At 43.8% G+C, this 23,445-nt stretch overlaps 1 long non-coding RNA gene across 22 annotated transcripts in view; it reads right to left on the bottom strand.

Moving 5' to 3' along the window:
* The window catches only part of LOC128149667 (uncharacterized), an 87,240-nt gene that overhangs the window by 23,774 nt on the left and 40,021 nt on the right, over window positions 1–23,445 (bottom strand). For 18 of the 22 annotated variants that reach the window (XR_008237790.1, XR_008237723.1, XR_008237808.1 and 15 more), the window contains 3 exons: window positions 9,367–9,556; window positions 6,895–6,976; window positions 56–190 (listed from right to left, as the gene is read on the bottom strand). This is a non-coding gene — a long non-coding RNA (uncharacterized LOC128149667). Of the gene's footprint in view, window positions 1–55; window positions 191–6,894; window positions 6,977–9,366; window positions 9,557–11,039; window positions 11,151–23,445 lie in introns of all 22 variants that reach the window. The other 4 variants (XR_008237725.1, XR_008237743.1, XR_008237785.1 and 1 more) reach the window with 2 other exon arrangements.

The raw sequence follows: 23,445 nt of genomic DNA, 5'->3' as shown, positions 1-23,445 counted from the left end.
CAGCAAACAGTTGCTCAACTCCCTCCTTCCCTCCCCTTTAATCTCGGGTGCTGACCTGGCCATTCATTCTGTGTTTGCTGTGGTGAGCTCTGCAAACGGAGTTTCCATGGCAGCTCTAATCCATGAATAGGGCTGGCTCCATCGGTGGTCACTTAGGACAGGCTTTGTCCTCCCCGTGTCCTGTCGTTGGCTGAATCAGAAGACAGAAAACAAGCACCTTCAGTAAACATGACCTAATGAGATCCCCGGCTCTGTGACGGGGCCTGGAAAGGGAACGTGTGGGGACACCCGCCTCTTCTGGGATTTTCCACTGAGGTCTCCCAATGGTTTCCTGCCTGGTTTTATAAACTGTTTTACTTAAACTGCATTTCTAGTCACTTATTCATTCTTCTTTTCTTTTTTAGATACAGATATAACTGAATAAGCATGGCAAAACCATGGTCTGTCTTAGCGAGAGGTGTGTCCAACGCTCTCTCCTTTCTGCAGGCGCCAGGTTGTCCTCTCCCCACCGGCCCGGCTGACCCCCTCCGTGACCGCAGGACCCCCATGGCATCGAGCGGGTTTTCTCTGGGGACCAAGGGGCCCCTGCGGGACTCCTGCAGTGCCGAGAGTAAGGTCCTGTGCTTTCAGCCTATTCCTCCTTCGGGTGTTAAACAACAGCATGCTGATCCCTGGCTACAAACCCTTCCCCAGCCAGCACTAGAAGCTGCCTAGAGGGCTTCTGAAATGAATTGAACAAAAATTCAACTCTACAAGTTCTCCAAATAGTACATAACTTCTTTCATTTTATGCTGAATAATCACAGTCGATACATCTGGGCATTAACATGATTGTTCACGAAACCGTCTAAGAGGATGACAGCCCGAAGATTAGGCTTTTCAAGCTGCTAAGACATTAGGAAAAAATGATGCCATGTAAAAATATGCCTGAAATATACTGAAGCAGACAGGCTATGTATTTTGAGTATATATTCTATGGATTCTTTAAAGCATAACTTTTACTCTGTTCCTCCAAGCTTTTTCCTTTGCTCTGGGGCATGAAAGTCCTGCTATCCATCTTCTTTTAACTCATTATGTGAGGCACAACACCAAAGGTAAACGTGCTGGACACCATGTACACGCACCTGGCCTTTATGCACTGTCAGTCACTTCTGCAGTGTTGGATGGGACTCAGTCTGTTATTTAAGGTCTGATTTCAACTGTTTGCCCTAACGTAACGCAGGACAGTTGTCACAAAAATGCTGATCATTATCTCCACGTACTGCAAATACATTTCAGAGAATACAGAGGGCTGAGTCCTGTAGTCCTTATTTTGGGAAGACTCCCACCGCCTCCACATAGTTGATGTTTTACCCACAATTAGCAGCTACAGTCAATGTATTTATAGGAATTCCTCTGAAATCAAAAACACAGGCAGACTAATGGGATGTAAAAGAAAGAGAAAGGAAGTGACTTTGGCCATGGCATGCTTCCACCCCATGCAGTCGAGGCTGGACAGCTGAAGGACCCCTGGCCCTACGCCCTGTCAATTACCTTAATCCCAACCCAAAGAGGAATGATACTAAACACTCCACAGAAACGCTTCCAAACATTGCCATGGGAAAAAGGAAAAGCATTAACCCTGCCTTCCCAGGCACGGCTTTAGTAATGGACGCATTGCATTTTACATGGAGAAACACACAAACATAAAAGACATACCCTCCAGTGAAAAACTTGCACAACCTCTCAGAATGAACAGAATTAATCCTAAGGAATAATTACAGTTCTAAACAAGAATATTTATGACATTACATAAACACCATTAAAACAAACTGAAAGGCAATAATTTTTAGAAAGAGGGAAGGAGGAAGTGAGGCGGGGGGGACGAAAACCAATCAAAGTTTATAGTTGAAAAGATAAAAGTTACCGTGTGTCAGTCATCTTGGAAATTGTTGCTTCAGCCATCACTTGTGCCTTGTTTACTTCCCTTAATAAAACAGGGAAAGAATTTTGTTTATAAAGTTAGCCAATACTTGGAGTTTAAAGCATTTTTCTTAAAAAGGATCTTTCAAAAGCAAGAAGAAATGTGGAAAATTTCTTTCCAAAATGTTTTAACTTTTCAAGAAAAAACATTTCAACTCATTATCATCCCAGCAACCCTCTTTTCTTTTTCCCTCCCTTTTTTCCCTTTTTCCTGAGGCAGGGAAGGATGAAGGGAAGAGGGAGTTTTCCTTTCTTCTTACTGAATGACAAAATTAACACAACTGTATTTTTAAATAAAAAAAAAAAATGAAAGAGTTGCAAAGAAAAGCATTTGGAGATTTTCTTTTGCAATATACTTGTAGCATTTTTCTAACCAATTCTAGTCATTAGAGCTGGGGCAAAAGCTTGCTATGCATTTACACCCCAGATTTCATTCTGAAAATTTAGAGCTCAAAAACTGCCCTAGGCAGTGTCAGTCAGGGCTGAGCCTTCGAGGCCTGTATTGCCCTCCAGGAGACTGAGCGCTCGAGTGCCTGGCAGGAACTGGGGGACCTTTGCCGACCCAGAAATGGCCTGGCAGTTCCTCATCAGGAGAGAAGCTGTTACACTCCCTTGGGTTTGGGTTAGACACGTCGCTGGTGGAAGCAGTGCCTACACGTACCACGGGCACATGGAAGTGGTTTAGAATTGCTCTGTGAAAAGAAAGTTTTTTGGTCATAATGCTGTTTCCTTTATTTTCTATTAAGACTTGGGCATATTCCAGCATCAAGAAAAGGATGGGAACCAACAGCACTCAGAGCCATAAAAAACACATTTATCTCCTTTAAAATTCCCTCTTTCAAGAGCTGACTTCTGGGAAGAGCAGCCCAACCTTCTCCTGTATGGACCACTGGCCTGAAAATGGATAGAGGGCTTTCGTGACCCACGCGAGGAGCCGGGGATCTTGGCGGGCCGGGTGGGTGGCTGTGATGAGGAGATGTCTGTGGACATTTCAGGGGCTGGAATTCAACAGGAGGGAGCTGCTAGACACAGACCTGCATTTGAAAGCTGGCTACACCTTTGCAGGGGCAGCAGAAATTTTTGGAAATGGAGTACTGTGGCTTTATAGCAGTACCTCCCTCTGGACAAGCGTAAAAATGCTCTCAGCTGGCTGCGAGCTGCAGGATCAATATCAAGTCTGTGATTTGTACACAAATACTGCAATCATCTAATTGATACACATGGGCAACAGATATGCTTTTGCAAATCAGCTGTGATTACCAGGATCCCTCGCAGGACTCAATAAACAATGTCTGGCTTTGGGGCCGCAGAACACACACATGGCTACGCAAACCTCCCAAACAATTTTCCACTCTGCCACCCAGGCTCCATCAGCCAAAAGCTTGTAAAAGAGCATGCGACAACATAAACAGCTTGGGTTTAGCTGAAAGCCCAAAGTACAAAAACTCATCTAGCCCAGCGCAGTCTGCATCCAATTCCCCATCTGCATAGGGAAATGTTTCACTTTCCGGGTTTATTCTTCAGTACCCTTAGAAACAGGAAGAGATCCCCTTTCCCCTGTTACCCAGGCACACTTCATCGTCCCCTCCGTCCATCTCCTCAGGGCTAAAAACACTTGTGTCTCATGGCCAAGCGTGGCCGGTCAGATGGGAAATCACGTGTTGCACGTTCCTTCTCCATTTTCCCTGGTGCCAGGCGCTTCCCCACTACCCTGATTTACTCACCGAGGCGTTGGGGAGAGTTTACTCCGCTAACTTCAGGAGTCAGGCAGCATTTCCTGAACCAGAATGATGGTTTAAGTAAGGTCCTTCCACTGACCTCCCCGTGACACCGTGCTCATGAATAACCAGGTCTGTCACTGCCCCTCATGCTTAATTTTCTCTGAGGAAATCTTCTGTTAAGGGGCAACAGTTTTCCATTTCAGTGTACAGCACTACCCAGCTGCTTGTTATTTCACTTGGCTGAGCCTGACAAGCTAATGGTATGTTTGATTTGCACTACCAGTTCCTGCTAGAGACATCATAACTTTTATTACAGACGTGGTTCTTGTTAGAGACTCAGTTGTCCGCAGAAGAAAAAAAAATGCACATTTATTTCGGTCAACTTACTGGTTAACTCATTATTTGCAAGAGGAGTGCTGGTATCTAGCACACAATATCTGCTGCATTTCTTTTCAACGTATTTCACTGTTGTTTGTCCAGCAAATGGAGAGAACGTTCTAGCTTTTCTTTTGATATGCATTCCCTTTACTGTCCTAAATCCTGTGAGGATGATCACGTTTCTGATTGCTAGAACATTTGCTGTAAACTTTCTTAGACACTGTGCAGCTAAACTCAGATTAGCCGTTGCCACAGGGAAAAAAAAATGCGTACAGATTAATGATAAGCAAGAATACATTTAATTGGGCATAGCTCAGCATAAATTTTCTGCCTTGGTTTTCCTGCTTGGTGTTGATAAAGATATCAGAGTGTCTAAGGAACTTACACATCTGCATTATTCTTACACTGCCAAAAGTACTGCATGTGCCATGTAAAACTAATGCATTACGCTTTGCAAGAATAAAAAAGCAAACCAAAAGGACTAAATTGCCACAGTCCTGCCTGTTTGCAAAACAGAGAATGGATATTTTAATGAGGAGACCACTTGGATTACAAAATCTGTTTCCCCATAACATCCTGCAATTCTTTCCTCCTTTCTACATAAAGCATCCACTCAGGACAGGGCAGTACCCTCCAAACCTTCCATCATGCTGATTTGGAGCACCCTGATAGACATGTCTGTGTATCTGACGCTCAGCAACCCAGATGGAAGGATCCCAAACCTAAAATTGCTTATGAAAATTTTGGCTGCACTTCCCCTCCATCTCAGTTTAGTCTTCAGTAAAAAGGGGATGGTATTCACACACATCACCACACTGCAGCCTTGTGTAAAATATGCTTGCTTAAAATACAGCATATACAAGCAAAAAATAAGTAGGCTCATATTGTTGGCTTTTCCTCAGAGCCAGAGTAGGATTGTTACATGCAAGACTGCCAGTGCAAGATATCCATTTGCAGTATTATCAGGGACTGTTAGTTTCTCATGCAGAATTTTCTCTTATAAAGGCTCTTTAAAGCTCCTGAACTCTTGATCCTCAAAACAGCCAGTCTGGGGAGCGTTTCTTCCAGTCTTTGAAGTTGTAGCACTCATAAAGCTGACCAGCGCTGTTTGTGGGTTTGTTTTCTTTCCATATCTCTCCTTTTCCTTTAAGACCAGACAGAAGATGTCATTATTAGCAGGCTGCTCACAAGCACCTAGTAGTTTAGGGGCAGGCTTTTTATTTCTGCTTTCAAGCAGAGATGAAAGATTGTAAAAAGCTCTCTCTTTTTTTTTTTTTCCTTAGGGAATTACAGCTCACAAAAGTTCTTATAACTCCTTACAGCAGCTATTTTACTACTCAGAGAGGATATTTACTAGGTCACTTTCTTCCTGCAGCAGGCCTCAGTGTTAATAAACGGTGTCTGTGAGTTACTTTATGCTCTTCATACTTTATTTTGATCTAGCTGTGTGTTTAAGAAGCTAAAGAGAGTGTGTCTTGATGAACTACTTACACCAGAGTTTGCTCTAGGCCAAAATGTAGAGAGGGCTTTCTTCTGTTTTTTTTTTTTAAGTTTTTGTAGGTACACTGAAATCTGAAAAATGGGGCGAGCTGCCAAGGTTGCTCTGCAAGTCTGTTAGCTTCTGCTCACTCAGCATTAACATCTGTCTTCACTAAAGTGTTACTGGACCCCCAGTACACTACACGGAGCAAGCTCCAGAGGCGCTTATAGAAAGCAGAGCTCGGGGAGGGGGGGAGACCCACGTCCTCCAGGCCACCAACTAGTAGCACTTTTTCAGTCAAATTAAGGTACAGCTTTACTCCAGACAGCTGTGTCCCAGATCTGCGTGCCAGGGAGCCTTAATATCAAAGACAACCACAGAGGAGAGATGGGGAGATTGTGCCAAGAGGAACCTGTACCTGGATTCTCCCTCTCAGCATTTTGTCCCATTCAGAAGGTGACATAAAATACAGCAAGGATTTTTTTCTCTTTCCAAACAAGAAGTCAGATGATTTTAGTGTACAGTTCAAACTCAAAGTGCAATATCCCTGGAGGCCAGTTACCCCTAAGCCCTCAAATGAGGCACAGTCATTACAACATCAAGCTCAGCACTAACACACCCAAAGCAAGGCAGTACTGCATGCCTCCCTGGTAAGGTTGCACAATATCTCTGCACCTAATTAACATCTATGTGTCCATCCCACAAAGAAACCAATTCTGCGTACATGCAAAGTACATGAGTCTTACCCAGCCCCTTTCAGGTTCTATCAAGGGCAGAAAAAAAAAATCACATAAATCCCCCATAACACCTGGTGTGATGTCTTGCACGAGACTTGGGTGTACTCATTGAGGCTGTGCTTGTAGGTAACATCCAGCAAGTCAGTGAATTCAGGATCACATCCTTGAGGTGAGAGCAGCATCCTGCTCTGCAACGTGTGTAAAACTAAACAAGCTACCAGCACATGGTAAACAGGAGCACACCTCTGAAGGCACAGCTTCAGCATATGCACTGTCCCATTTTACAAAGTAAGGTCCAGCTTTCCATGAGCTGACAAATTTCCAGGTTTTTCTTTGTGTACTGTGTGCTTACATGCCCGCCGTACAATCAGCAGCGCCTGGATTTGTGGATTTATTGGCTGTGACCAGACACAGGCTAAGTAAGTAAACAGATTAATATGTATTAACATACTGCATTCGTTCAAAGTTCAGAACTTGTGCGCACATGTGAAGGTGGTATTTATCCATGGTTCTTACCAAGGGAGCTGATTAAAAACAGGATCATGCAAAGTAAGCAGTGCAGTAAAAAGGCAGCATTAAAACATTTTTTTAACTGAAATATCCAGAATAATGGTTACCTGATTTAATGGCTCATCAAACTGTAGCTCTCACATAATCTTCAAGGGTTTGGTGGTTTTATGTTGTAACTTGTAGCTGATGCTGCAAGAAGTGAGCATTCTTATGAAATTATTTTCCTATTGTTACCCATAAAAACCATCCCTAAGAGAAATCATAATGCCTCGTCTACAAAAGACAAAGGAAGAGAAAGGACAGTCATCTATTGGTCGCCACCTAATGAAAAAGAGGTCTTAAAACAGAGACAGGGACTTATTATTATAGCACCTCTTTTTTAAGTTTTTGGCTTGTAGTCTTGAAACCTTTGGATATTTTGCGTCTAAATATGGTGGGACAGTAAGTTAGCTAAACTCCCATTTTATAATAGCAATAAAAAGCTCCAGGTGTGTGTTAACACTGTCAGAGCTGCGGGTGTTAAGTACAGCAGTATGAGCTGCCACCTCACCCCCTCCCTCCCAGCAAGACTGAGCAAACCCCTCGGCCAGGCTCCCTGCAGGGAGGCTGCACTTGCAGCCTGGTTTGCAGAGCAACACAGGGATGCATTGCCAAGGCTAAAGAGGAAGGGGGGTTTTAGTGTTTGCCCCAAAGAAAACTTCACTCTTTATTACATAATTTTTAATCCAAAACCTAGGATGAATCAGGAATGCAACTGTTTTTACAGGAGAGGATATCCTGGGAGATTCCCATTGCAGCAGGTGCCTGGCCCTCAGCTCTCAGCCTGTGGAAGAGGTGCCCATCCTGCCCACCATGAGCCATCACTGAAACCCTGCTGCTGAGGGAGAAGAATCAATCTTCATCAGGAAAGTGATAAAAAGGAATTTCTTGTTGAAAATGTTTGTGAAAAGATTTTTTCAGCAGCCGCTCAGCTGCTCTCCCATGGAGGAAGCCAGGTGAAAGCTGGATGATCAGAGGTGCCACCAGCACAAGTGCTCTGGTATGTGATGATCAAATTTTTCACTTCAGATCTTAAAAAAAACCTAGCCACTTGTTTTAGTGCCTAAATGGCAGCTCAGATCACTTGATAATTTAGTGCTTAGACTTGTACTATATGTGCTACTTGACACTTGCTTTTCAGGAGTTGTGATTAGGCTGTCCCTGTCCCCATCAAGCAGCTTTTCAACTGGACAGTCTCTTGCAGAATAGAAATCCTCAACATTAACACGATGTTTTTGCAGACCGTTTTCCTGCTTCTCTTCCCAGTCCAGACCAAACTTTACATCTCTCTTATGGGATTTAGGCCTGAGTTTTTAAGCCAGATTAATGATTTAGGATGTTCACTGTCAGCTCTCCTAAAGAGCCTGACTACAAGAAAGCAGGAACCTAGCATCCTTTATTTCTCTCAGCCTGGGTCTGACTTGACCACAGCTTTTCCATGCCTTGTGTAAGTATCTTTACAACCTAGAGGTTAATCAGTGTCTCTTTCTCACTTGCAGCCTCCCAGAATATCTAACTATTACTATAACACAGAACCAAGTCTACCAAAGAGAAAACACATCTCAGATTGTCTCAAGCACTTCCCTGGGATCTGAGAGGACATGAAACCAGGTGAGAATTTAAAAACAGGTCTCCCTTTCCCAGTACAGGTGGATACAGTAGAGAGCGGCAGGCAGGCAGCCCAGTCCTGGAAATCGTGCCCTGTGCTGTTTGCCATGCAAAGTCTGAGGCACCAGGCATGCTCTGAGCCTGCCAGCTGGCTCACGCTTCACAAGCAAGATAAGGCAGCGGTCAGGTAGCCAGAGTCTTATCTGTAGTTCCCTGCAGCCTGGTGATGTCTGGATCAGGGTGGGGTGCCACTGGAAATGGAGATGCCATAGGGGCTTTAGGCATCTACAGACCTGGACAAAGTTGAAGTGGATTTTCTGGGATCTGACTGTTGAGTTGAAGCACTTGAGGTGGAACTCAGGTGTTCATGGTGGATCTAGCCTTTGCCAAGCCCAAATCTTAGACCAGTGAAAATGTAGGTCAACGTAGCTTCTGACTGAAGTATCACCTGGAATTATCATGCAGAGATTTGTTGTGACTCCATAAATAGCCTGTGACACCACAAGCACCTCTTGTCTGTCTTTTCCAATTAAGCACTTAAGAGTTTCCCAAGGTAAATATTAATACTTCAGAAAGGAAATACTAACATGCACAAAATCCTTTCCAACCTTTCTGCTTAAATAGCTATCATTTTTTAGTGAGGTCACAGCATCCAGTTTTCTATAATAAAAAATAAGCAGGATAAGTAGTTTTACTCCTGTCAAAACTTGAATGCAATTTTATGTTTTTCTTTGACTTACCCTATAAATATTTTTACTACAACATTCAAAGTTTATGAGATCTCTAAGACTTGTAAAGAGGTTGAGTAACTGGAAACCGAAGGCTAATACCTACCACAGGGACTTGGGGGTTTTTCTTAAGCAAGCTATTTATTAATATTAACAAATGGTATTTTACTGATTATCTGTTTACAAAACTGAATATTATTTTACCTTTCCATTCCAGTGTAAACAAATCAGTGAGGAGGGATGAACAAAGACCAGCACCACAGTGCCTGACAGCGTTGTTCAAGGGATCTTTTCTCAGGTTACAATTTTCTGACATTATCCCTTGAGCTGAGCTTCTGCAGCTGAATCGCTGCTGAGCCCAAGTGCAGCTCAGGAGCTGCAAATCACAGCCTTGCTGAAGCAGAGGAAAGAACAGAGTTAGCCATTTGCTGTGGATGCCTTTGACAAGCTGTGTCCTTTTTCCTGTTCATGAGTCACTCAGCAGGAGACTTTATCTTTTCTAATGTGTTTACTATCTATAATTATAGTTGCAACAGTTATCCACCCATATAGGAGAATGTTACCGTGCCTGAACATGACCAGGAGGAGCTGTGTCACAGGCCAGGAGGTAGGAGATGATCTGCCCATATCCACCATGGCCACAGGAGAACATGCAGTTTTCAGCTCATCTTCTGGCACAGCGGGGGAGAGCTCTGCTCACTGCTTATTTGCTAGTGGCTATTTCATTTCTGCTCCCAAACCATGATTTACTGACTGAAGATTAACTATTCCAAAAAGTTTGTGCAAGCAGGCAACCCAGCCTTTTGTGCAAACATTTGTGGATAGCCATTAAATGAATAACTTTGGCCCAACTGAACAAGGAGTCAAAATATTCACAGACTTTGGCTAAGTCCAGAAGAGCAGAGCCTGCCACCTTTGGCCGTCCTCTCTCTGGCTGCCCTGTCTCCTCACCACCTTCAGAGCCTTGGGAAGCCCACCATGCAACTGCACTCCTGAGGACAGCTGCTCACCCAGAACCACAGCTGCTCCAGACTCTGTTTCTAATCTTCCTTTCTTTACGGATTAAGGAATTGAGCCTTAATAGGGCTTAAACCTTTCCCAGACGTAGAGCCCAGCACTGGATTCATCACACAGTTACAGCTCCCTACCTACACACATAGCTCCCAGGTAGATGGGGAGCTAAGTGTGATCAAACACCTAAAAAGAGGATGAGGTTCTTAACTGAGCAAAAACCAGAAAAAAGACCCCAAAATACATCCCTTCATATACATATGCAGTCAGTTCCTTTTGCAGGTGTGTGCATTTGGGTTTTGTTATTGTCCTCTGTTATGTGTCTTTTCAGCTGGTGGGTTATTTCATCTATACACAAGACATCTGAGAGCTCCACTTGCATGCACTGTTACGTGTTCAGTTTATGGTGTTCATGCCTAAATAATGTACACGGACATTTCCTGATCTGCATGGCCTCTTGGTAGAACACCACAAGTACCTTGCATAGATGCGTGTTGGCCCTTTGATGGACTACAGACATCTGACTTAATCTGAAATCCAGCTGCTTATCAGTCACTACCTAAGGACCTCACTACCTCAGTTGCACAGCAACCATAGCCAGGCTTCCTATTTTTCAGGCTGGATAGCACTGCATTAATTTACAGATGGTATTTGGAAAAAAGAAGAACTGGAAGGGATTGCAAGAGACTGTGTAATCTGACCACTTGTGCAGTGCCCGGATCAAGTAAAAACAGAGCTTCCATGACTGATGTGGATCAAGTCTCCTTATAAAACTGCCCAGTGTTGAGATTTTGCCACTCTGACCCAGTGTTTTGCCACCCAGACCCAGTGTTTTGCCACCCAGATTACAGAAGAGAGGTTCTCACTGTTCAACCCTTCTTTGCTAAAGCTCGTTGTGTCTTTTACTCAAGTATCACGTGAATCCAAGGCCTGCCCTTTCAACCTTGGGAGCCTAGTTATGAGATAGAAGGTGGGCCCTAATATTGTAAAATGAAAGAGAAGATTAAAACTGTGTATTTTAATAGACAAAAATCATGTTATTTCAATACACAGTGGATCTATTTCAGTGGCAGTCAGTGGGAAAGGACAGCTAGAACCACTCTAAAATGGGCTTTGTCACCAAGGAAAGTGTGTGTGGGACTCAGCCTTCCTGGCATGCTCTGATCTGCTCAGTACAAATGCCATGACTGTGATAAAGGTAATGATTAATATAAGCACAGCGATGCCTGCATGTTTGTGGCTGTACAAGCGGGTAGACTTTGGCAGCAGCTTCCTGGAGGTTTTGATTACATGGCAAACTGAGGAGCCAGAGGAGGAAAGTGAGCAGACCTTGATTCGGAGTGGTTTTGCTTAGTGTAGTTTCCCATCCCAAGAGAAGTCTCTAACAGGGACAAGATCCTGAGCTCTGTGGATGTGCCAGTCTTTCTCCAGGGGCTATATAGGGATAGTTTAGACCAACTGCTTTGAAAATAGATGGAGTCAGAGAAAATTAACCCAGCCATTGATAAAATGCTAATTTTTTTCCTTTCTTTTGAGCTGGCAGTTCCCCTTTTCTTCTGAGTTTGCTTCAGGACAGGAGGAGGCTTTGAAAACACTTCCCACCTTTTTTAATGCTTGACATGGGAGCAGAGCACTTTGTTGTTAGGTGGCAGCATTCAGCCAGCAAGCAATGGTCCTCACTGCACTTCCCAGCTGTCCTCCTGCTCTCACAGTGTCAGCCCAGTGCAGATCTTTGGCACACGAAGATGGTTTGGACTCCAAAAGGCAATGAGCAGGTGAGAGGAGGAGCAATATTGCCACTGAGCTGGGTGGTGTGAGCTGGGGCTCAAAGGGTAGTCCCTAGTGAGCAATTTTGCCCTTCATGACCCATGTCAAATTGGAGTGCTATCTTTGCATTACACTTTTGTCTGGTACCTTCAAATCAGCATTAAAAACACACTATAAAACTAATAGGATTCTGTGGTAATTGTTCTGCTACAATAAACATGCCTGACATGAAACGCACTGAACTTTCTGGCTTCTCTGGTGCCCATTTCTTGAAGGGGAACATAACAGGGCAAGAGAGAGAAAGAACGGGAAATAACTCCGGAAAGAAAATTATCAAGATTATCCAGGTGACCGATGATTATGGGTTTTGATATCACAGGGAAATTAACATTTTAAAGATTGGCCAAGCAGAAAAAGAAAAGCTCTCAGCTCTCTTTCCAAAATAAGCAATCATTTCAGCGCACATCTCCCTCTGCAGTTGGATGGCAGTGCAGGGCATATTTATTACTGCTCCTGTTTGTAGGCTGCCTGGAGTTTGCATGCTGGTCCCCGGATCTCAGGTACTTCCCCACCACGTTCTTCTTCCTTGACTCACAGCCAGCAGCGCCCTATCCACTGACTGCCCTGAGGTGTGCACTAGGATTTTGGTGACTCTCCTCCAGACAGGACTGAACATGCCAGTTTTGGAAGAGGGCAACCCGCTCCAGGCTCTCCGAAGACGTCCATGTAGGGTTATTGTATCGGCTGTGAATTCACTATTTTTTCTGGTTTTGCAAAGGAGCATTCCTTGGCTGCCTGCCACCATTTAAAAAGAGATGACATCTGGTCAGGATGACCAAGGAGCAGAGAGGGCACCCAGGTACAAAGAGAAGCTGACAGGTATGAAGCAATGTGGTGAGGCAAGAGTGGGAGACCTGCCAAAGGAAAAATAGCAATGTGCCCATAAACTGAAAACAAACATATTCCCTGCAAAGTGGAGCTACTCCTGGTCAGGAAGGTTTGTTGACTGCAAAGCAGGCCCTAAAAGAAGAGGTTTTGGTTTAAGGCACCTTGTACACACTGTCTTCAGATTATCCAGTATAGCGCTACTGGCTAGACTGGCTATCAGGATCTCCTTGTCCTTTGTACAGGGTCACTGAGTTTGTCCTGAACCTACCGACTTTCCTCTCTTAAAGTGTATTTTTAGAAGTCAGAAACGTGCCTGTTTTTCTCTGCATTTTAAATCCAAAAGACTCAGATAATTTGCCTCAAACATTCCAAAAGAAAAAATAAATCTGTGGCTTCACATTACATATGAAGTGTTTCAAGCCTAACATAGATTCGGGGCTTTATGTTTGGTGGCAAAGTTAGAAAGTTTATTTCAGTTCAAATTTAGAATACAGCACTTCCTATAACCTCAACCCCAAACGCCGCAACTCCAAGTTTAGTTCCTTATGGACTCTCTCCATAGAGTAAGATAAATACCTAGCTGCTGTCTAAGTACTACTTCAGGTGGCAAAGTCCAAAATTTAGACTCTCAAAGCCCTCACTCAGCACCACATAGGTATCCAAGAGTAAAGTGCTCTGCATGCATAAGTATACATTTTCTGGGCATGCATTTCTGAGCATCCCAGTTTCTGCTTCTCAAATTGTGCCCTTCATATACAGCGAAGGAGCTAACCTTGCCCTGAAGGAGGCTTTGGATGCCACGTTTCCTTCCCCTGTCATCCAGAAACCTCAACTGCCATTCTCTAGAGTCAAATACTGTTTTGTCTATTTAGTCTAAATCAGGTATCCATAAGAGAGGTCTAGCCAGGTAAAGTTTTTGAGCGTTTTCCCAGAGAGTGTCTGAAATGGGTTCAAGTCCCTTCAGGCTGGTTTGGGTTTGAGCCAAGGCTGGGCACAATTGATGAGTGCTGACACAACTGGACAACCAGCACTCGGGAGGCAAGGAGGAAATGGGAGGTAATGGTGGGGAGGAAGAGTATAAAGCAATACTCCTCAATACATTTCTATTTGTTCCCACTGGCCTTTCTGCATCACTGTGCCACATTCTGAGACATCTCACATTATAGACATTGTAATTTAGTGAGGAAGAAATAACCTGGATTCACCTGAAGAAGGATCTGGAGGAGAGGAAGTGAAAACAGGGATTCCTTTGTACTCCAGTAAAAAAGATGTTCAAGCTCAGTGAGAAATCCAAGAAAAAGAAATTCATGTAGACATGTTTGTTATTTTTCCTACATCTACATATTTCTTGTGTTACCAAAATAGTAAAATTAATTTAATTTCATAGTTTTCAGAATTTTCTTGGATCTCTTTAACCCTCCTTACCTGTGTTTGTTCAATAAAGCAACAGCTCCTGAATTCAGATTGTCCATAAGGCTAGTTCTCCAGCAAAGGGGACGTTTAAGCTACTATCTTTACTGATGAAGAGGAGAGTAAAGCCAAAATGTGGATGCATATCTTTAGAAGAGCTCTTTCTACCAGGCTGAGCATTAGCTATATGCACAGTCTATCATGCTTCCGCTGCTCACCAGGTAGCAGCATTGCCTCCTCTCTGGCACATTTCCAAGTCACAGGAAGTCTAGTACTAGTTTACAGAATTGAGACTATTTTACCCAGCTGTCTAAGGTCTCCAGGTCTCATACTGATGCTCACAGAGAATAAGACACCAATTTGAAGCCAGAGGCAAAAAGGCTAGTGCTAGAATTGTAATAATATTCACTGAACTCCTCTCAGAGTCAAAAAGTAAGCTATTAGGGTATATTCCTGCCAAGTTTTTAGTATTCATATAACTCAGGCATAGTCTCCAACAGCAAATAGAATAATAGTATCCAGAACACAAGCTTGGCTTCCATTTTCAATTGACATTCAATAAAGGTCAAGTCCTGCTTCCCCTGAACTCAATGTGAAAATCCTAATTAACTTCAACAGAGAGCAGAATGGGCCCCAAAGAGTTAACAGTAGTTGGATATAAAACAGAAACAAAGCAAACTCTTAATCAAAAAATTATGGCTTACAGCTAAGAGCAACCTCTCTGGGGTTGTACAGTTCAAAATAGGAGCAGAATTTCTGCCTCGAACATTCATTGATTCTATTTCAGATGCAAAATTTGTGATCTTTTCAGTGCCAGAGACAACACATTCCAGTATGCATAACATTTTAGTTACTTATCTTCTATGAGTTGCAAGGCATAATGTTTTTCACTGTTTAGAAATAACTTAGCTCTGAGTCACCACTGAAAAACCCTGTTCTAAATTGGATTTCCCCAACGAACCTGGACTGTCTCACTTAATTTGAAAAGTCCAGAGAAACCACAGAACCTGCTTTACAGCCCATAGTCTGTGTCTACTGTCCCATAGCTACCTTGCATGGCATGGAAGGAAAGAGCAGATCAAGGCAGCGCAAGGGTGGAGGTATCCCAGGGATCCCTGGTCTGGTAGAGACAACTGCACTGCACAGGGCAAAGGGGCTGGAACAGAACCACACTCTCAAAGCCATCACCATCATTCCCACCTCCCACTGAGTGGCAGCACATTTCCAGACTGAAGCCCTCATCATTGATTTCAAGGCAGTGAGACTCCCACTGACTTTCAAAACGCTCTTCCTTTATCTCCCACCACGCCTGTGCTCAGCACCACAATGCAACACATTATCAAGAAGGCACCCACAAGGTTTAGGATGCAAAGCTGGGTTTCCTGGATGCTGCATAGCCTAGTACTTCACCTAAAGGACCACCACACAGGGCTTACGTTAATAAAGGTCTGCACAGCTTTTTATCCCATTCTAAGGGATACATGCAACAAAGGCTTGGCCACAAGCTACCCAACTGATGGTATTTTAACGGAGAGTATTTCTACCGGTAGAAGCAGTTTTCTCCATCAGTTTGTTCATGCTGTAACATTTGTGCCTACTAATCTGAAAATCCGTGGCTTCAGATTTCACACCTTTGCCTGCATTATCAAGGCTCAGAAGCAAGGGGGCAATTCAACTTGCATTTGAGTTGGCACAGCCGGGGGGACAGACGTGCTCTGTTCACCTTGAACCTTGATGCTGAAGCAGACAGTACAACTCCTGAGGGCCCAAGTCCTGCACCACTACCTTTGCAGGCAGAGGGACTGGAAAACATTGCAGGGAAAGCTTTGTACTAGTGCTGCCTCCCATGAGTCTTGAGGAAACTGAGCAGGTCGAGGCTGCACTTGCTAAAGCATAACTGAGACCAGGCAGAGGCTTCCTCGTAACACATTCTCCATGAAAGCTCTTGCAAAGCCCTGGGAGTACAAGAACCCTTCCTGACACAGGCCTTTCCCCTGCTCATCATTTTATTTTAACTCTCTTGAAGCAAAGAATTCCTTCTTAGTGCTCCAAACATGGAACTACTGGTCAGACTGAGAACTGTAAATCTTTAATGTATTACTGTTCAATGGGAAAAGAGCAGCAAATACAATATTTGAGGGGGACCTAGGAGGGAAGAAAAGAAAGACATCCTATCTAATTTGGACCAAGGTGAACCCAATTCACTTTGACAGGTTTCTGAACTCAGAAGTTTGTATAGCATAACTGTAAATAATATGCCAATAAAATGATTAAAGGAGAAGTATCAGGTCATGTCTGCCCAACCTGAAATTTTTATTTTAAATAAACGTTGTCTAAAATTTCAAAGAGATTTACAAATCTCATTTGACAACTGAGTAGGCCATAGGGTCATTGGCCAACTTAAGCAAGTAAAAGTGAAGGTATTTGCACCTGCTTTTAAGAGCTACAGATACGTGATTGGACTTTTTCTATTTGGGCAGTGATTTACCATTGTGCCATTGCTTCCTTTAGCACTTCACAAACGTTGCTTCTTGTTGAGAAGATTTTCTTGCACAACAATCATGTAATTCTTTGGGGTTTTTTTTCAGACTGGCAAGCCTTTTGAATTAAATTTTAAAGTTTTAGAACTTTTCAATTAATAATTCATACTTTCCCTTAATAAAACACGTATTCAGCGCTGAAGTTAAAAAAGATTTTTTATTGTGAGAACATTGCATAGCTTTCCTAATTTTCAGCAGATCAAATAAACCTTCATGAATTAAGAATGCAGTTCTGACAATGCCAGCTTGCACTGTCTCAAGTCCTAGTTTAGAGTGAATTAAAACTTCTTAATATTATGTTCTATTGAGCCACACACAGAAAGGTTTTGTACCACTGGACTGTGGAGCATAGCTAAAAGCATCTAGTAAATTTGTGCTACATCAAATTCTACTCTTCCTTTAACCACCCCTACATTGACCAGTTTTTTACCCAGCAAAGGATATGCCCCTCTAAGCCATGAGCAGCCAGTTTCTCCAAGAGAATGCTGTGGGAAATGGCATCAAAAGCTTTACTGTAAGTCCAGGTAGACAACATCCACAGCCTTTCCCTGATCCACTAGACAGGTCACCTTGTCATAGAAGGAGATCAGGTTGGTCAAGCAGGACCTGCCTTTCATAAACCCATGCTGACTGGGCCTTATCACCTGGTTGTCCTGTATGTGCCATGTGATGGAACTCAAGATGATCTGCTCCATGTCCTTCCCTGGCACCGAGGTCAGACCAACAGGCCTGTAGATCCCCAGATCCTCCTTCCGGCCCTTCTTGTAGATGGGTGTCACATTTGCTAACTTCCAGTCCACTGGGACCTCACTGGTTAGTCAGGACTGCTGAAAAATGATTGAAGGTGGCTTGGTGAGCACTTCCGTCAGCTCCCTCAGTACCCTTGGGTGGATCCCGTCTGGCCCCATAGACTCGCGTGTGTCTAAGTGGTGTGGCAGGTCACTAACCATTTCCTCTTGGATTATTGGGGCTTCGTTCTGCTGCCCATCCCTGTCTTCCAGCTCAGGGGGCTGGGTACCCTGAGAACAACTGGTCTTACTATTAAAAACTGAGGCAAAGGCGGCATTAAAAGTACCTCAGCCTTCTCCTCATCCTTTGTCACAATGTTTCCCCCCCGCATCCAATAAAGGATGGAGATTCTCCTTAGCCCTCCTTTTGTTGCTAATGTATTTGTAGAAACATTTTTTATTGTCTTTTACTGCAGTAGACAGATTAAGTTCTGGATGGGCTTTGGCCCTTCAATTTTCTCCCTGCATAACCTCATGACATTCTTGTAGTCCTTCTGAGTTGCCTCCCCCTTTTTCCAAAGGTCATAAACTGGCTTTCCGGGCTGCAAGCACATGCTGCCGGATCATGTTCAGTTTTTCATTCACCAATACCCCCAAGTCCTTCTCCGCAGGACTGCTCTCAATTCACTCATCGCCTAGTCTGTATCCATGTGTGGGATTGCCCTGACCCAGGTTCCCATCAGCCCATTTCTCCAGCCTGTTGAGGTCCCGCAGATGGCCTTTCCTAACACCATCCCTGCACACTTGGACTATGTCTCCATATCCCTTCCAGGTCACCTGACTCTATTTCCATTTTTTGTGTGCTTCCTTTTTCTGCTTGAGTTCTGTCAGGAGTGCCTTGTTCATCCATACAGGCCTCCTTCTGCCTTTGTTTGATTTTCTGCACATTGGGATTGAATGTTCATGAGTTTAGAGGAGATGGCCCTTGCAAATCAACCATCTCTCCCGGACTCCTCTTCCTTATCTGTGTGCGTATGTTAGGGATGGGCTCACCTCTGTCTTGTTTGTTGGCTTTGAGGTCTCTTGTCCATTCCACCCTGTGCCCTTTGCTTGCCATCCTGGTCTGCCACTTCGCCGCTTCTTTGTGAGTTGTCGTCTTCCTTTTCTGTTGTTCCAGGTTTGAATCTCTCCTCTCCAGGTTGGCTAGCCTGTCGGCAAAGATGTTTTGCCCTGCTTGATCAAGTGGATCTCATCTCTTCCTAGCAGTCCTTGAATTGCAGAGGCCCATGGCTGTAAAAGCCAAATCCCTGTTGCCAACACCATCTGTGCAACCAGGTGTTGACCTGCAGGATCAATTGATCGATCGATCGATAGATCTATCTATCTATCTATCTCCTCAAGCCCTTCACCCTCCCTGGCAGGATTAAGGAGAAACCCACCTGGTCCCTGGAACTTTGGCCCTTGCCCCAGAGCCATGTAGTCATTCTTGTTATGCTTCACATAACCATTTGGCCAAAACAAAAAGGTGAAAAAAAAAAGTCAATTTTCTGAAGCTGTTCATATTTCAAGGGAGGCAGGAGAGAGACAGAGAGATGGGAACATGGATTTCATTTCCTTTCCTGTACTCAAAGATTTGACATTTGCAGAATCTTCTATTAGGTTTGCAAATCTTCTCTTCTTGTAGCCCTCAAGGAAAAGGGAATAAGAAATGTGAATCCACAATTTAAACAAAAAACATTCCCTGCCATTAGCATTTCTTTGATGATCCTTTGGTTTATTGTTGTGCATTAACTTCTGTATAATCACATAATTGCTACAACATTCATATAAATAATGCATTTGGAAGAGAAAGTAAACAGTATGTCACATTCCATTCTCCAGTGAATTTAGCGGGACCCTCTGGCTTGACTTTACTGCTAAAGCTGCTTTTTTGCCTCAGGGTAGCTAACGCCTGTTAACGAAGTCGAAGTAAACACGGAAAATAAAAGCACTTTCATTTTGTCAAGAGATAAATTTGATGGTTCAGCCCTAAACCTCTCAGTGAATTTACTCCATGACAAAACTAATGTGTCTTGTCTTCACTGTATTGGTACCTCAGGGGAGCTGATGTGTATTAGCTATCACCAGCAGAAAAGACAAACACCATTTGTACCCCCCCCTTCCCCATGTCCTCTTGGGTTTTCCTTTTATGAAAGTTTCTGGTAAAAGCTTCTATAAAGTCACACAACAGAGTTGCCCGTGTCTGCCAGCTGTTTTTTTGCACTACATGAAAATATTTCTCAAGCACAATCCTCTCTTCTCTCTCCCTTTCAAACACTTACAGTTTTAAAAAGCCAAACTCTTCAGTATTTGACTCAGTTTCAGCTTCAAGATCTACAGCCAGTTTTGAAAACTGCAACTTATAATGAGCTAATTTTACAGTTAGAAAAAGGTCGTGTCACTTTGAAAGAGACAGATACAGCTGGAATGAAGACAACAGGATTGTGCACTGAAAGCACTGGGATTTTGCGCACATATTTGGGCCTGAATTTCACCAGGGTTTTATAAACAGGAATTTCAAAGACTTATCTTACAGGTTTGGTGTGTTCAGAGGGTGGATCTGTTTTGGTTAGTTTTAGAACATGAGTCCACAGAGACACACAGGAAGGAGGGTATATGAGAAAAGGACAAAATTACATGTCCACAGGTATGTGAGGTCCTATTTTGTTTAATATGCTTATAACCCTGCCAGTCCATTAGATACACAGGTAGGATCTGAGAGTCTTCATACCAGCTCCCCAATGAACGCAAAAGGAGAAAAACATAAAGTTAGCACCGGTAGGGTTCAGTGCTATCCTCACCCAGATATTCACTATCATCTGGTGACAGATTGAGTGACTTTTTAATGATAAACTAGACAAGGCTTCCCAAAGGAGAAGGATACTGCTGTAACCAGATAGAGCAGCAAGCAACTTAGAACTCAGGAAGACCCTGAGAAAGGGAAGCATTTACCACAAGGAGTGCTGGGGAAGGAGAGCCAATGTGCAGTGAGAGCTGGGATGCCATACCCAGGGGCCTGCATTTTCTGTACACCTCTCCTGCATCAGAGAGAGGAGACCAGTGAAGCAGTTTGATGCCTCATTCAAGTATCCTCCCTGGCCAGGGCTATTTAGAAGGGCAGACTCGGGTGGCAGCAAAGAAAAGGCAGTTCCTGCATCTCTGTGCTTCACCCCACGTCCCTGGCTCATTCCCTTTACACATCCTAAACTCTGCCTTTACCAGTTTAATCACTTCACTCAAGCAGTTTCCAGCATGTCAGGATTCACTGAGGTCCCTGGACAGCAGCCCTCTATCTGTCTCTGGTGAGTCTGGGATGCTCAGAGGAGCTGCCTGGGTATAGGTGACAGGAGCGCTTTGGTCCTCAGGCAATTCTATGGGCGATGAGGATAGTAAAACACATTTCTGCTTACAGTCCAACCCAGCCCATGCTCCCACATGTATTGTACTGGGACACCATTTCCTGAGCAACATCCTGTGCATTTCAGAGCAAAAGAAAGAATTCCCACTCAATGCAAAAAGTAGCCCAATTTGTTCATCCCTGGTCTTAAGTGCTTTCCTACTGCAATGAGATCAGGATCAGCATGCATTAATCTCTAAGACTTCCTATTCTCTAAGCCTGTCTTTCTGTCAATTCCAGCAGCAGCTCCAGCTGTTACTGCCCACAGAGAGCCAGAGTTTCTATATTCCTCATGAGGCTTGCCCTAGACAAGATTAGAAATGACTAATGGTAAAATGTTAGCAGATACCTGGACTCCCCTCTACATTGCTGCTTCCACCACTACAATCAGTGGGTGGGTGGGAAACGCCTAACACGACTGCCTTGTGTATAGATAGCTTGGGAAGGCATATGTGTAAATGGAGTACCTCAAATTTCCAAAGCTTCTTCAGTTTTCTACCCATCTTTGTTGTCCAACTCATGGTATCACTAGTCTTTCTGTTTTTGTGAAAGCACAGTTGTGTCTGTCATCAACTTCGGGTGATAAGATCAGATTTTGAACTTGGATGCGAACCACATGGTAATTCCCTGCTCTATAAAGAAAAGAAAGACAATAAAAAGCCCTCAGTACTGGTTTTGTTTCCTCTGAGCCTCATTAGGCACTTAGCCAGCGACTAGTCAGGTACAAAGGGGCAAGGACTCAGAAATGGGCCTCAGAGGTCCTGCCTTCCATCTGTGAGGGGTAAGTGTGAACCGTAAGCCAAATTCATTTAGTTCCTTTTACATAATTGTCAGCTTCACTCAAAGCGGTTTCTTCTCCTTGGTTGCAAGGGAAGACAGTCAATTGTTGTTCTATTCACTCCGTCACATAAACCCATCTGACAGGCATGACAGCAACTGCTTGCTAATTATGGAGCAAAATTTGCAGTGCAAGGTTTGTTGTGCCAACGGTCCCCAGAACAATCCTGGGATTGTTTTATGAGAAGATTGGGCAGTCAGGGTTGAGCACTTTTGCTTCAATTATCCCCATGTGCTGTCACGGCTTGGAGCTACTCTAGTGGAATGAAGAGAACAAAATAAATGAGCTCTGCTCCAACCCTGGGAGCAGTTGCTGAACCCTGAAGAGCTTGGTTGGTTGTATCTTTGTTAGCTGCTATTACAGATATTATTGCCTGGTAGTGGCACTGAAACCGAGGGTCCATTAGCACTTCTATGCTATGTCCAAGGATTTATAGCTCCACTGCAGAGACTTACTCTGGAGTGAAACTCAGCATGTGGTCTCAGCTAAGCCCAGCTCTCTGTTATCCACTACTTTGGGTGACCTAATAAAGTTCAGATATTGCTGGCATTGGATGTAGTTGGTTTGCTGATTTTATCAAGAAGATGAATTGATTTGGGAGTGAGGGGTGACTAACAGAAAAGTTCATCTCACTGGGTTGGAGTTAAAAAAATATCAAGCAATTAATTGCTTAATGTAGGAATCTGAATGATGTGCGGACACCTAAAAAGATGATTCTGAAAGAAGAAATGTAACCAGCTGGTCATAAATCAGAATTACCCTTTTCCAGAATATTCCAAAAGAATACCAATTCCCACTGAAGTTACTGGGCCACACATTCTCAGCTTCTTACATGACCTGGGTTTGCAAAGCACCTTCATGAGCCCCAGCTGGTTACGTTGCTCAAGAATTTCCTCTTTGTGACCTGAGTACACTTGTGTGGCTGTCATTTCCAACAGAGCTTCAGTGATAAACTGGAAAAATAAAACTTGGAGAGGGGGCTATGTTTCTTTCTTGCAGCCAGTAAGTTATTACAGAACATGCCATCGCTTTGCGAAAAACAAGAATCAAGGCCCCTCCATGGACTTTGGCAGCTGCACAACCCCCATGTCTGGCTACCCCCAGAGGCAGCTTGGCTGAGCCCTCTCCCACCACCACTCCTCCTCCCACATCTACACCTTCTGCTCCCCTTGCACCCTCTGCAGCACTCACTAGGCCACAGCAGGTCCAGTTCAGCTCACTCGCCCAGCAGAAAACTAATCAATCCTTCTGCTGAGTTAGTCTTCTAGCAGATGGCACATTGCATCAGCTCATCAGGCTGTCAGACAAGCCAGAGCCAGAGGGCTCTCTCAACCGGGTGCAACAGTGTGAGCATGCCTTTTGTCTGCAGCAAGATATTAGATCAATCCCTTGAAACTTTTAACCACATCCTCTTGTCTCTACAGATTTACAGCATGGATTTGGACTGCAGGGAAGGACTTATGCCACAGGTCTGCTAAAAGTTTACCTAGAGCCCTTCAGAGCACTGGAGCAACATAACTCTACAATAGCAACAAATACTCTTCTCTGCCATAGCCTGTAAAGACTCCTGAAGAAGCTATTCCTCTCTTTCATGGATGTGAATCATGTGACGTGACCCATCTTAACTACAAGCAGGCAGCATATCCTTCTCTGTTCCACAGAGAT

Source organism: Harpia harpyja, chromosome 1, assembly GCF_026419915.1.
Source record: "Harpia harpyja isolate bHarHar1 chromosome 1, bHarHar1 primary haplotype, whole genome shotgun sequence".
NCBI lineage: Eukaryota > Metazoa > Chordata > Aves > Accipitriformes > Accipitridae > Harpia > Harpia harpyja.
This window is presented reverse-complemented; position numbering and strand designations above follow the sequence as displayed.